The sequence below is a fragment of the Cervus canadensis genome, chromosome 2, assembly GCF_019320065.1.
Source record: "Cervus canadensis isolate Bull #8, Minnesota chromosome 2, ASM1932006v1, whole genome shotgun sequence".
NCBI lineage: Eukaryota > Metazoa > Chordata > Mammalia > Artiodactyla > Cervidae > Cervus > Cervus canadensis.
Window position 1 is genome coordinate 56,476,539 of NC_057387.1, and position 12,379 is coordinate 56,488,917.

Consider the following 12,379-nt stretch of genomic DNA (forward strand, 5'->3'; position numbering starts at 1 on the left):
TTATTTTTCTGGAATTGAGCTGCAGGAGTTGCTGCTTGTATATTTTTGAGATTAATCCTTTGTCTGTTTCTTCATTTGCTATTATTTTCTCCCATTCTGAGGGCTATCTTTTCACCTTGCTTATAGTTTCCTTTGTAGTGCAAAAGCTTTTAAGTTTCATTAGGTCCCATTTGTTTATTTTTGCTTTTATTTCCAATATTCTAGGAGGTGGGTCATAGAGGATCTTGCTGTGATTTATGTCAGAGAGTGTTTTGCTTATGTTCTCCTCTAGGAGTTTTATAGTTTCTGGTCTTACATTTAGATCTTTAATCCATTTTGAGTTTATTTTTGTGTATGGTGTTAGAAAGTGTTCTAGTTTCATTCTTTTACAAGTGGTTGACCAGTTTTCCCAGCACCATTTGTTAAAGAGGTTGTCTTTTTTCCATTGTATATTCTTGCCTCCTTTGTCAAAGATAAGGTGTCTGTAGGTATGTGGATTTATCTCTAGGCTTTCTATTTTGTTCCATTGATCTATATTTCTGTCTTTGGGCCAGTACCATACTGTCTTGATGACTGTGGCTTTGTAGTAGAGCCTGAAGTCAGGCAGGTTGATTCCTCCAGTTCCATTCTTGTTTCTCAAGATTGCTTTGGCTATTCGAGGTTTTGTATTTCCATACAAGTTGTGAAATTATTTGTTCTAGTTCTGTGAAGAATACCATTGGTAGCTTGATAGGGATTGCATTGAATCTATAGATTACTTTGGGTAGTATACCCATTTTCACAGTATTGATTCTTCTAATCCATGAACACGGTATATTTCTCCATGTATTTGTGTCCTCTTTTCTTTCATCAGTGTTTTATAGTTTTCTATGTATAGGTCTTTTGTTTCTTTAGGTAGATATACTCTTAAGTATTTTATTCTTTTTATTGCAATGGTGAATGGTATTGTTTCCTTAATTTCTCTTTCTGTTTTCTCATTGTTAGTGTATAGGAATGCAAGGGATTTCTGTGTGTTAATTTTATATCCTGCAACTTTACTACATTCATTGATTAGCTCTAGTAATTTTCTGGTAGGGTCTTTAGGGTTTTCTATGTAGAGGATCATGTCATCTGCAAACAGTGAGAGTTTCACTTCTTCTTTTCCTATCTGGATTCCTTTTATTTCTTTTTCTGCTCTGATTGCTGTGGCCAAAACTTCCAAAACTATGTTGAATAGTAGTGGTGAGAGTGGGCACCCTTGTCTTGTTCCTGATTTAGGGGAAATGCTTTCAGTTTTTCACCTTTGAGGATAATGCTTGCTGTGGGTTTGTCATATATAGCTTTTATTATGTTGAGGTATGTTCCTTCTATTCCTGCTCTCTGGGGAGTTTTTATCATAAATGGATGTTGAATTTTGTCAAAGGCTTTTTCTGCATCTATTGAGATAATCATATAGTTTTTATCTTTCAATTTGTTAATGTGGTGTATTACATTGATTGATTTGCAGATATTAAAGAATCCTTGCATTGCTGGGATAAAACCCACTTTGTCATGATGTATGATCTTTTTAGTACATTGCTGGATTCTATTTGATAGAATTTTGTTAAGGATTTTTGCATATATTCATCAGTGATATTGGCCTGTAGTTTTCTTTTTTGGGGGGGGCATCTTTGTCTGGTTTTGGAATTAGGGTGATGGTGGCCTCATAGAATGAGTTTGGAAGTTTACCTTCTTCTGCAATTTTCTGGAAGAGTTTGAGTAAGATAGGTGTTAGCTCTTCTCTAAATTTTTGGTAGAATTCAGCTGTGAAGCCATCTGGTCCTGGGCTTTTGTTTGGAAGATTTCTGATTACAGTTTCAATTTCCGTGCTTGTGATGGGTCTGTTAAGATCTTCTGTTTCTTCCTGGTTCAGTTTTGGAAAGATACTTTTCTAGGAATTTGTCCATTTCTTCCAAGTTGTCCATTTTATTGGCATAGAGCTGCTGGTAGTAATCTCTTATGATCCTTTGTATTTCAGTGTTGTCTGTTGTGATCTCTCCATTTTCATTTTTAATTTTGTTGATTTGATTCTTCTCCCTTTGTTTCTTAATGAGTCTTTTTAATGGTTTGTCAATTTTGTTTATCTTTGCAAAAAACCAGCTTTTAGCTTTGCTGATTTTTGCTATGGTCTCTTTAGTTTCTTTTGCATTTATTTCTGCCCTAATTTGTAAGGTTTCTTTCCTTCTACTAACCCTGGGGTTTTTCATTTCTTCCTTCTCTAGTTGCTTTAAGTGTAGAGCTAGGTTATTTATTTGACTTTTTTCTTGTTTCTTGAGGTAAGGCTGTAATGCTATGAACCTTCCCCGTAGCACTGCTTTTATAGTGTCCCAGAGGTTTTAGGTTGTTGTATTTTCATTTTCATTCATTTCTATGCATATTTTTATTTCTTTTTTGATTTCTTCTGTGATTTGTTGGTTATTCAGAAGCATGTTATTTAGCCTCCATATGTTTGAATTTTTAATAGTTTTTTTTCCTGTAATTGAGATCTAGTCTTACTGCATTGTGGTCAGAATGACTGGAATGATTTAATTTTTTTTGAATTTACCAAGGCTGGATTTATGGCCCAGGATGTGATTTATTCTGGAGAAGGTTCCGTGTGCACTTGAGAAAAAGGTGAAATTGATTGTTTTGGGGTGAAAGGTCCTATAGATATCAATTAGGTCTAGCTTGTCCATTGTGTCATTTAAAGTTTGTGTTTCCTTGTTAATTTTCTGTTTAGGTGATCTATCCATAGGTGTGAGTGGGGTATTAAAGTCTCCCACTATTATTGTGTTATTGTTAATTTCCCCTTTCATACTCATTAGCATTTGCCTTACATATTGTGGTGCTCCTATGTTGGGTGCACATATATTTATAATTGTTATATCTTCTTCTTGGATTGATCCTTTGATCATTATGTAGTGTCCTTCTTGGTCTCTTTTCACAGCCTTTATTTTAAAGTCTATTTTATCTGATATGAGTATTGCGACTCCTGCTTTCTTTTGGTCTCCATTTGCATGAAATATTTTTTTCCAGCCCTTCACTTTCAGTCTGTATGTGTCCCTTATTTTGAGGTGGGTCTCTTATAGACAGCATATATAGGGGTCTTGTTTTTGTATCCATTCAGCCAGTCTTTGTCTTTTGGTTGGGGCATTCAACCCATTTACATTTAAGGTAATTATTGCTAGGTATGGTCCCATTGCCATTTACTTTGTTGTTTTGGGTTCGTGTTTATACAACCTTTCTGTGTTTCCTGTCTAGGGAAGATCCTTTAGCATTTGTTGAAGAGCTGGTTTGGTGGTGCTGAATTCTCTCAGCTTTCGCTTGTCTGTAAAGCTTTTGAATTCTCCTTCATATCTGAATGAGATCCTTGCTGGGTACAGCAATCTGGGTTGTAGGTTACTCTCTTTCATTACTTTAAGTATGTCCTGCCATTCCCTTCTGGCCTGAAGAGTTTCTATTGAAAGATAAGCTGTTATCCTTATGGGAATCCCCTTGTGCGTTATTTGTTGTTTCTCTCTTGCTGCTTTTAATATTTGTTCTTTGTGTTTGATCTTTGCTAATTTGATTAATATGTGTCTTGGGGTGTTTCTCCTTGGGTTTATCCTGTTTGGGACTCTCTGGGTTTCTTGGACTTGTGTGACTATTTCCTTCCCCATTTTAGGGAAGTTTTCAGCTATTATCTCCTCGAGTATTTTCTCATGGCCTTTCTTTTTGTCTTCTTCTTCTGGGACTCCTATGATTCTAATGTTGGGGCATTTCACATTGTCCCAGAGGTCCCTGAGGTTGTCCTCATTTCTTTTGATTCTTTTTTCTTTCTTCCTCTCTGCTTCATTTATTTCCACCATTTTATCTTCTACCTCACTTATCCTATCTTCTGCCTCCGTTATTCTACTGTTGGTTCCCTCCAGAGTGTTTTTGATCTCATTTATTGCATTATTCATTTTTAATTGACTCTTTTTTATTTCTTCTAGGTCCTTGTTAAACATTTCTTGCATCTTCTCAATCCTTGTCTCCAGGCTATTTATCTGTAACTCCATGTTGTTTTCAAGATTTTGGATCATTTTTATTATCATTATTCTAAATTCTTTTTCAGGTAGATTCCCTATCTCCTCTTCTTTTGTTTGGCTTGGTGGGCATTTTCATGTTCCTTTACCTGTTGGGTATTTCTCTGCCTTTTCATCTTGTTTAGATTGCTGTGTTTGGAGTGGCCTTTCTGTATTCTGGTGTTCTGTGGTTCCTTTTTATTGTGGATGTTTCTCCCAGTGGGTGAGGTTGGACGATTGTCTTGTCAAGGTTTCTTGGTTAGGGAAGTTTGTGTCGGTGTTCTTGTGCATGGAACTGGATTTCTTCTCTCTCCTTTCAAAGACAATGTGCTGCTTTTCTGGGCGCCTGATGTCCTCTGCTAGCGATCAGAAGTTGTTTTGTGCAGTTTGCTCAGTGTTCAGATGATCTTTCGATGAATTTGTAGGGGAGAAAGTGGTCTCCCTGTCCTATTCCTCCACCATCTTAGCTCCTCCCTCCTGATAGCTTTTTAAAAAAATCTCTCACATTAATCTTTTTATTTCACTTGTTACTATCTTAGGTCAGGGCCTCATATCTTACATCAGGATTATTGTTAAAGCCTCCTAAAATGGAATAGATTAGAAAATAATAAATTGTTTTATAGTTGAAGGGATATCATTTAGTTCAAATCAATTACAAGGCTCGGATTCTACCAGGGATCAACATCTCTTAAATCATTGCCTTTATCATGGTGTTCACCTATCTTCTCAAGGATACTCAGGATTTTCCCACAGAGTTTAATTCATAGTTTGGCTTTAAGGTCCCACTTTGTATTGTGGCCGTATTCTGTCTAGTCTCATTTTTCTCAAGTTCCCAAAGCACATCCTCTCCTTTAGATGACCCTAATGCTTTTGAACTGTGGTGTTGGAGAAGACTCTTGAGAGTCCCTTGGACTACAAGGAGATCCAACCAGTCCATCCTAAAGGAGATCAGTCCTGGGTGTTCATTGGAAGGACTGATGTTGAAGCTGAAACTCCAATACTTTGGCCACCTCATGCGAAGAGTTGACTCATTGGAAAAGACCCTGATGCTGGGAGGGATTGGGGGCAGGAGGAGAAGGGGACAACAGAGGATGAGATGGCTGGATGGCATCACCGACTCGATGGGCATGAGTTTGAGTAAACTCCGGGAGTTGGTGATGGACAGGGAGGCCTGGTGTGCTGCAATTCATGGGGTCACAAAGAATCAGACACAACTGAGCGACTGAACTGAACTGAACTGAACTTCTTACAGTTTTCTCTCACTCATATGGTACTTTGGTCTGCCTCTGAGACTTTGTTCATGATATTTCTTTCTCCTAAAACATCTTTCCTCCCATTCCTACTGTCTAAATTCCACCATGAACATGAGTTTGAGCAAACACTGGGAGGACAGGGAAGACTGTCATGCTGCAGTCCATGGGGTCAAAGAGTCAGACACAGCTTAGGAACTGAACAACAGTAACTACATCTTTGATGAAGCCTTCTTGACTGTTCCAGTCTCCATTTATCATCTCTCTCAAACCACTAGTGATACTATAATGCATTCCATAAATTAGGGAATAATTGTAGAACTTCAGGATTGAAAAGGTCTTTTAGATCACCCAGTTATATGTTTTAATCTGTGTGCTAATCTCCCCTACTATAGCCTTCCCAATGAGTTTTTGCTCTTCACTCAAATATATATTCTGGCAGATCTCACCAACTTTACATTCATTCATACATTCAACCAATGTTCACTGAGCACCCAATGTTCCAGGCATTGTACAAGGGGCTAGGAATTTGACAGTGGATAGAAAGCAAAAGTCCATGTACCACCATGAAGATAATATCATATAGGGATGAATGCTAAAATAAAATAGTGTTGCACTGCAAAGTGACTGGAGATTATAACTTAGATAGGGTGACCAGAAAAGCCTTCTCATCAGAATTTACCTTAATGCTAAGGGCCTTAATGATAAAAGGCCAACCATGTACACATCTGGGGAAAAAGCTTTTCAGACAGCAGGACTATCAAGTACATAATGCCAAGGTCGGGTTGGTGAGTTTGAGGAATAGGAGGAATGACAGTAGGTGACCTGTAATGAGTGGGTGGGAGAGCAGTGGGACAGGGGCTAGGGAGAAGCCTAGTACGGTAGATCCCATAGAGCTCATTGGCCATGGGTAAATGTTTAGACAACATGGTTTGTACTTCATTTGAGCTGGATGTGATTCATTCTATTTTTCACTGCTTTATCCTACCTCAGCCTCTAGATGTCATACAGAACAAGCATAGACCCTCCTCCACAGAAAAGTCTTTTATATATTTGAAGATTTGTATCCTGTTCCCAGTGACCCTTTTTGGGAATAGACATTTCTGTTTCTTTCTTTTTTGTTTGTTTCTTTGTACTGTTTCCTCTTCTGTCACAGAGGCCATCTTTATTCTGGCCCATTTCTTCTACACATCCTTCACTATTTGTGTATTTGTCATAAAGATGATACCTGGGCCACCGCCTATTTACTATTTACTCTTTCTAATATATGTTCAATGCATACATCTCAGTATTATAGTATCTTATTTTTTTTTTTTTCCAGCCAGTCACACTGCATAGTCATATTGTGTTTTCTGCCAAAGGCCATGAATCATTTTCTGTCATCTGCTGTTAAATTATATGTTCCTTCAGCCTGTTACCTCTATGATGGTCATTGTGGGGTTTTGTTGTTGTTAATTTTGGATTCAAGGGAAGAGACTTATATTTATCTTTATTATATTCAGTATTATTTAATTTAATCTATTACACCAGCCTTTCAAGTTTCCTTGGGAATAAATTTCATCATCTGTAGGATCTACTATTTTTTTTTTTACCTGCTTGTCATATGAAAATGTAATTAATGAGTTTTCTGGATACTCACCAAAGTCATCTAAAAATATTTATGGAACAGACCTAAGGGCAGACTCAAATTTAAGATCCTTAAGGGCAGAAACTGTCTGTCTTGTTCCTTGTTGTTCCTTTTTCTCATCACAGTGTTTAGTACAGATTATGTTTGATGGATTAAATTGGAAAAAAAGTGCTCAGGTTCTTTGGTATGACACCAAGGACCTCCTTTTAAATGGACATAAATTCACCTTGACTACCCTTTGAATAATGTATAAATTCATCCATCAGTCTGTATTCACATTCACCCAGTGTTATCATCTTGACCACAGGATATTGAGAGATATCTATTTTGTTGCTATTCAAGGATTTCCCACCTACTACAATTTTGCTGTTGCTGCTGTTTAGGTCACTAAGTCATGTCCTACTCTTTGTGACCCCATGGATTGTAACTGGCCAGGCCCCTCTGTCCATGGGATTTCCCAGGCAAGACTACTTGGAGTAGGTTGCCATTTCCTTCTCCAGTGGTCTTCCCCATGCAGAGATCGAACTCATATCTCCTTCATTGGTAGGTAGATTCTTTACCACTGATCCATCTGTAACTCTTGTCCAAATGGAAATGAGGTAGTCAGAGATGCTGACTCTTAGAGGGCTTGGTTCTTTCTCAAACTTGCAGATTGTCTAACTGATCATTTTCTAAGGGCTTAAAATCTGGCCCTTTAAAGATTCACTGTAGGATCATTCTGGTGATTAAATTTCAGACCATACCTTCCATCCCTTTTTGGAAATTAAGATGATATTTGCCTGCCCTCCATGTTTCTGCAAAGATCTCTGGTCTTTCAGTAGTTTTCAGCTGTAATTTATTGGGCCTGAAAACATGAACTCAAGGTAGGGTAACTTTCTTAAAATATGCTTTCTTTAAAATTACTTTGCAGAAGTCTTGATTTAGTCATCCCTGTCCATTTTTTCCATACCCTCTCAGTTTGAATGCCATTCACCTTTACTGAAAAGACAGAAATAAAAGAGACAAAGTTTTTTTTTTTTTGGTATTCACAAACTACTATTTGTTCCAGTGTATCCTGATCAAATATAAGCATAAAATTTTTTTGTTAACCTTAGCATTTTTTTGCACAAATAGCCTTTTTTCTTTCATGTAATTCTGTATATAGATTGATGCCATTCTTTTATTCTTTTTTCATTGGCCTTTTTCTCTTATGGTTTGTATGCAACTGTTACATATAACCTCATGAGAAAACTGTATAATTATATTGCTTTTCCATTTCTTTCTCATAGAGAAACCGCATAGTCAGAATTTCATTTTTGGTAACTTCATAACCCCTTAAACTATATCCCCTTAAAGAATCTTCTGCCGTGGAATCATATTTTCTTCTGTACCTCAATCTCAGGCTTTCTAATCTTAGGCTATATTCAACTTCTGTTTTCCTGATGATCATCCAGAAAAGTTTTCTCCTGGGACACCATTACTTTCCTTTCACCAACAAACTCCTCCTTTCTGGCAAGTTTTGGCTCAGAGTTGAAATTCCTCTAGATACTTTATCTGCTCTTTGGGAGATGAAATTGTCTGTGTATTAAACTAAAAGTTAATCAAGAATTAACTTTAGCTGGATGAGACCCTTAGTAAATGTCTGAATATTTGAAACTATGTCATAACTCTTTCTTATTCTATCCCATCAATGCTTCCTGTGAAAGCATATTTACCATGCCATGCTACAATATCAAATGTATCTTCTTTATAACACATATTCTATGTTAGTATGTAAAACACCTGATGTTATGAGACTGTGAGACTTGTTTAGGACACAATTCTCTATTATTTTTATTGAAATTATTTGCAACACACTCATAGTCATGCTTTTTTCTACATAATTTAGATAAGAATTGTTTGCTTGCAATAATTAGGTACCTCCTCAAAATAAACTAAACTAAATATGGGGGCCTTAATGACAGAATATAGGAGTATGTTATAGAATATGTGACCATAGAGGATAGCTGAGCTCCACAAGGAACTCAACTGACATCTGACACTTAGGAATTGCTATCTCTCTGTGCTTCTTTGATTTTGAGGTTCGTCTGTACCATTCCCCAGCTTCTGCATCCTAGCATTTGTTGGTTATGCTTGCACAAGGGAAAAAATGGTGATGCTATCTGCAATGGACGTGATCAAGTGTCCAATCCCCAAACTCAGTCTTGGTACCCCTACTGTATCTCCCATATCTAATTGCCTTGAAACGGCCCATAACTTATGTTCTTTGGTGTTACAAGCTCACTTGCTCCAGCCATTTGGATCTAGAGAAGAAAGATCTTTTCTTGACACCAACAAACTGGGGAAAATAGCTTTTCTAAGAAGAGGGCACAGCAGAAAAATGTCTTGGAGGTTCCATGTTAGAACTACCATCTTTTACTCTAATTATTATTGCTATAGGTTTATTTCTAACTTTTCCTCATAATTACATTAAGTAGTTTATAGACAAACAGTCTTACCCTTCTTGGAAAGATACAGTCCCATCTTAGACATGGCTCTTTAATTTCATTGTTTTAAGTCATGGTTTAGAAAATTTCATTCACTAATATCGCCCATATTTTCCTCTTTCTCCCAAAGGGAATCAATTTAAAATACCTCATGTTCTCAAATATTTGTTTCCTTCCAATAATGTTATTACCCTAAAGATATATCCCAATTGTCTCTATGGGAATCAGCTTGACTAGGTAACAATCCTGGGCACATGCTTGAAAAAAATAGCAATACTGGCTCTCGTTTGGTTTATTATAGCTGCCTCGAAGTTCCACCATAGGGAGCTACCAACACCAACATATATTCCTTCATCCCAGGGTTAGTATTTGATAGCCTTGAACTACCAGGACTATTTAGTTCTGGCATTTTTTTCCTTCCTCAAGGAAGGTCCAGTCACATCCCATCTCTACTTCAATGAGAAACACATCTTTTCTTTGCATTCCCAATGAACCAGCATCTTCTATTTCTTCTCTCTCTCACATTCCTATACTTTTATTCTGTGATTTCTGATTTTGACTCTCTTCTCCAATAGATTGTTCTGTTGAAATTGGTATGAAACCACTTTTCTAGTAAATTGGTAGGAAACCACTTTACTTTTGAGAGTAAATCTCAAACTTATTGTGCATGTTTATTTTGTTCATTTGAATTTCTTGACATTTGCTATCTCTTTTTCCTTTTATTCATTACTCTTAATTCACTACTCATTTTATTCATTCATACTGTTGGATCAAGTTTTTCTTACCAAGTTCAAGCTCTCTCTGCTCACCACATGACAGGCCAATAAATTGGGAGACAAGTTGTTGGGGCAAAGAATAGTGACTTTAATTGGAAAGCTAGCAGACTGAGATGATGGCAGATTAGCATCTCAAATAAATAAATAAATAAAAGAGCCCCATCTTTTCTCAGCCCACATTCCAGGATCCCTTTATACAGAGTAGGGGGAGGGGCCCACTGTGGGGCTGAGAGGGGCTGCTATAGGTAGCGCCTGTCCCACCCCTATTACAATTCCCCCCTGTCAATGTTCATTCCACAGTCTTGTTGGAAAATGGGTAATTATCTTTCTGGTTACTTCCCATTGAACAGAGGTGATAAGGGTGTGATCATGAAATGGAAGTGATTGGCTTGGAGTCTGGAATATTCCTAAAATTTTTAGTAAGCAATACACTTCTCTGTCCTTATTTGCAACTATTTGAATCTAATGAAATTCCTTCTGTGATGAAATTTTAATCTCATCAACATCATCTCTGTGATGAAATTTTACTCTTTTTGAAGAGCAATCTTAACCCTTCTAAGAATTCACAAATCTATTAGAACTGGACATGGAACAACAGACTGGTTCCAAATAGGAAAAGGAGTACATCAAGGCTGTATATTGTCACTCTGCTTATTTAATTTATATGCAGAGTACATCATGAGAAACTCTGGGCTGGAAGAAGCACAAGCTGGTATCAAGATTGCCGGGAGAAATATCAATAACCTCAGATATGCAAATAACACCACCCTTATGGCAGAAAGTTAAGACAACTAAAAAGCCTCTTGATGAAGTGAAAGAGGAGAGTGAAAAAGCAGGCTTAAAGCTTAACATTCAGAAAACTAAGATCATGGCATCTGGTCCCATCACCTCATGGGAAATAGACGGGGAGACAGTGGAAACAGTGTCAGACTTTATTCTTTTGGGCTCCAAAATCACCCCGGATGGTGACTGCAGCCATGAAATTAAAAGACGCTTACTCCTTGGAAGGAAAGTTATGACCAACATAGATAGCATATTAAAAAGCAGAGACATTACTTTGCCAACAAAGGTCTGTCTGGTCAAGGCTATGGTTTTTCCAGTGGTCATGTATGGATGTGAGAGTTAGACTGTGAAGAAAGCTGAGTGCCGAAAAATTGATGCTTTTGAACTATGGTGTTGGAGAAGACTCTTGAGAGTCCCTTGGACTGCAAGGAGATCCAACCAGTCCATCCTGAAGGAGATAAATCCTGGGTGTTCATTGGAAGGACTGATGCTGAAGCTGAAACTCCAATACTTTGGTCACCTCATGTGAAGAGTTGACTCGTTGGAAAAGACCCTGATGCTGGGAGGGATTGGGGGCAGGAGGAGAAGGAGGTGACAGAGATGAGATGGCTGGATGGCATCACCGACTCGATGGGCATGAGTTTGAGTAAACTCTGGGAGTTTGTGATGGACAGGGAGGCCTGGCGTGCTGCAGTTCATGGGGTCGCAAAGAGTTGGACATGACTGAGCGACTGAACTGAACTGAACTGATATGCAGTCCCTGGGACAGCAATGAGATCAAACCAGTCAATCTAAAGGAAATCAACCCTGAATATTCATTGGAAGGACTAATGCTGAAGCTAAACCTACAGTACTTTGGCCACCTGATGTGAAGAGCTGACTCATTGGAAAAGACCCTGATGCTGGGAAAGATTGAGGGAAGGAGAAGGAGGGGATGAAAGAGGACAAGATGGCTGGATGGCATCAATGACTCAATGAACATGAGTTTGAGCAAGCTCTGGTACATAGTGAAGGACAGGGAAGCCTAGCATGCTGCAGTCCATGGGGTTGCAAAGAGTCAGACATGACTGAGTGGCTGAATAAGAAAAACACAATGCTCAACAAGTGCTAGTTTTAGTTATTCTTATGATTACTTTTGTTAGATTGTAAGCTTCTTGAAATTAGGAACCATGCTCCAAATGTTATTAAACAGGGAATACCTAATACAAATATATTATAATATATATATTATATATATTATTATATATACCTAATACAAATATATTATTTATTATTCATTTATATAACAGTTATATTTAGTGATAAGAATTCCAGAAAATGAAACACACTGGAATTAAGATTACTAGATTTGATTCTAGTTTATGTTCTACTTCTTTATTTCCCCCAAGTTGGTGGGTTGTTTTATTCCTTCCTCTTAATCTGACAATTTCTTCTTTTTGAAAAATAGTAATCATCT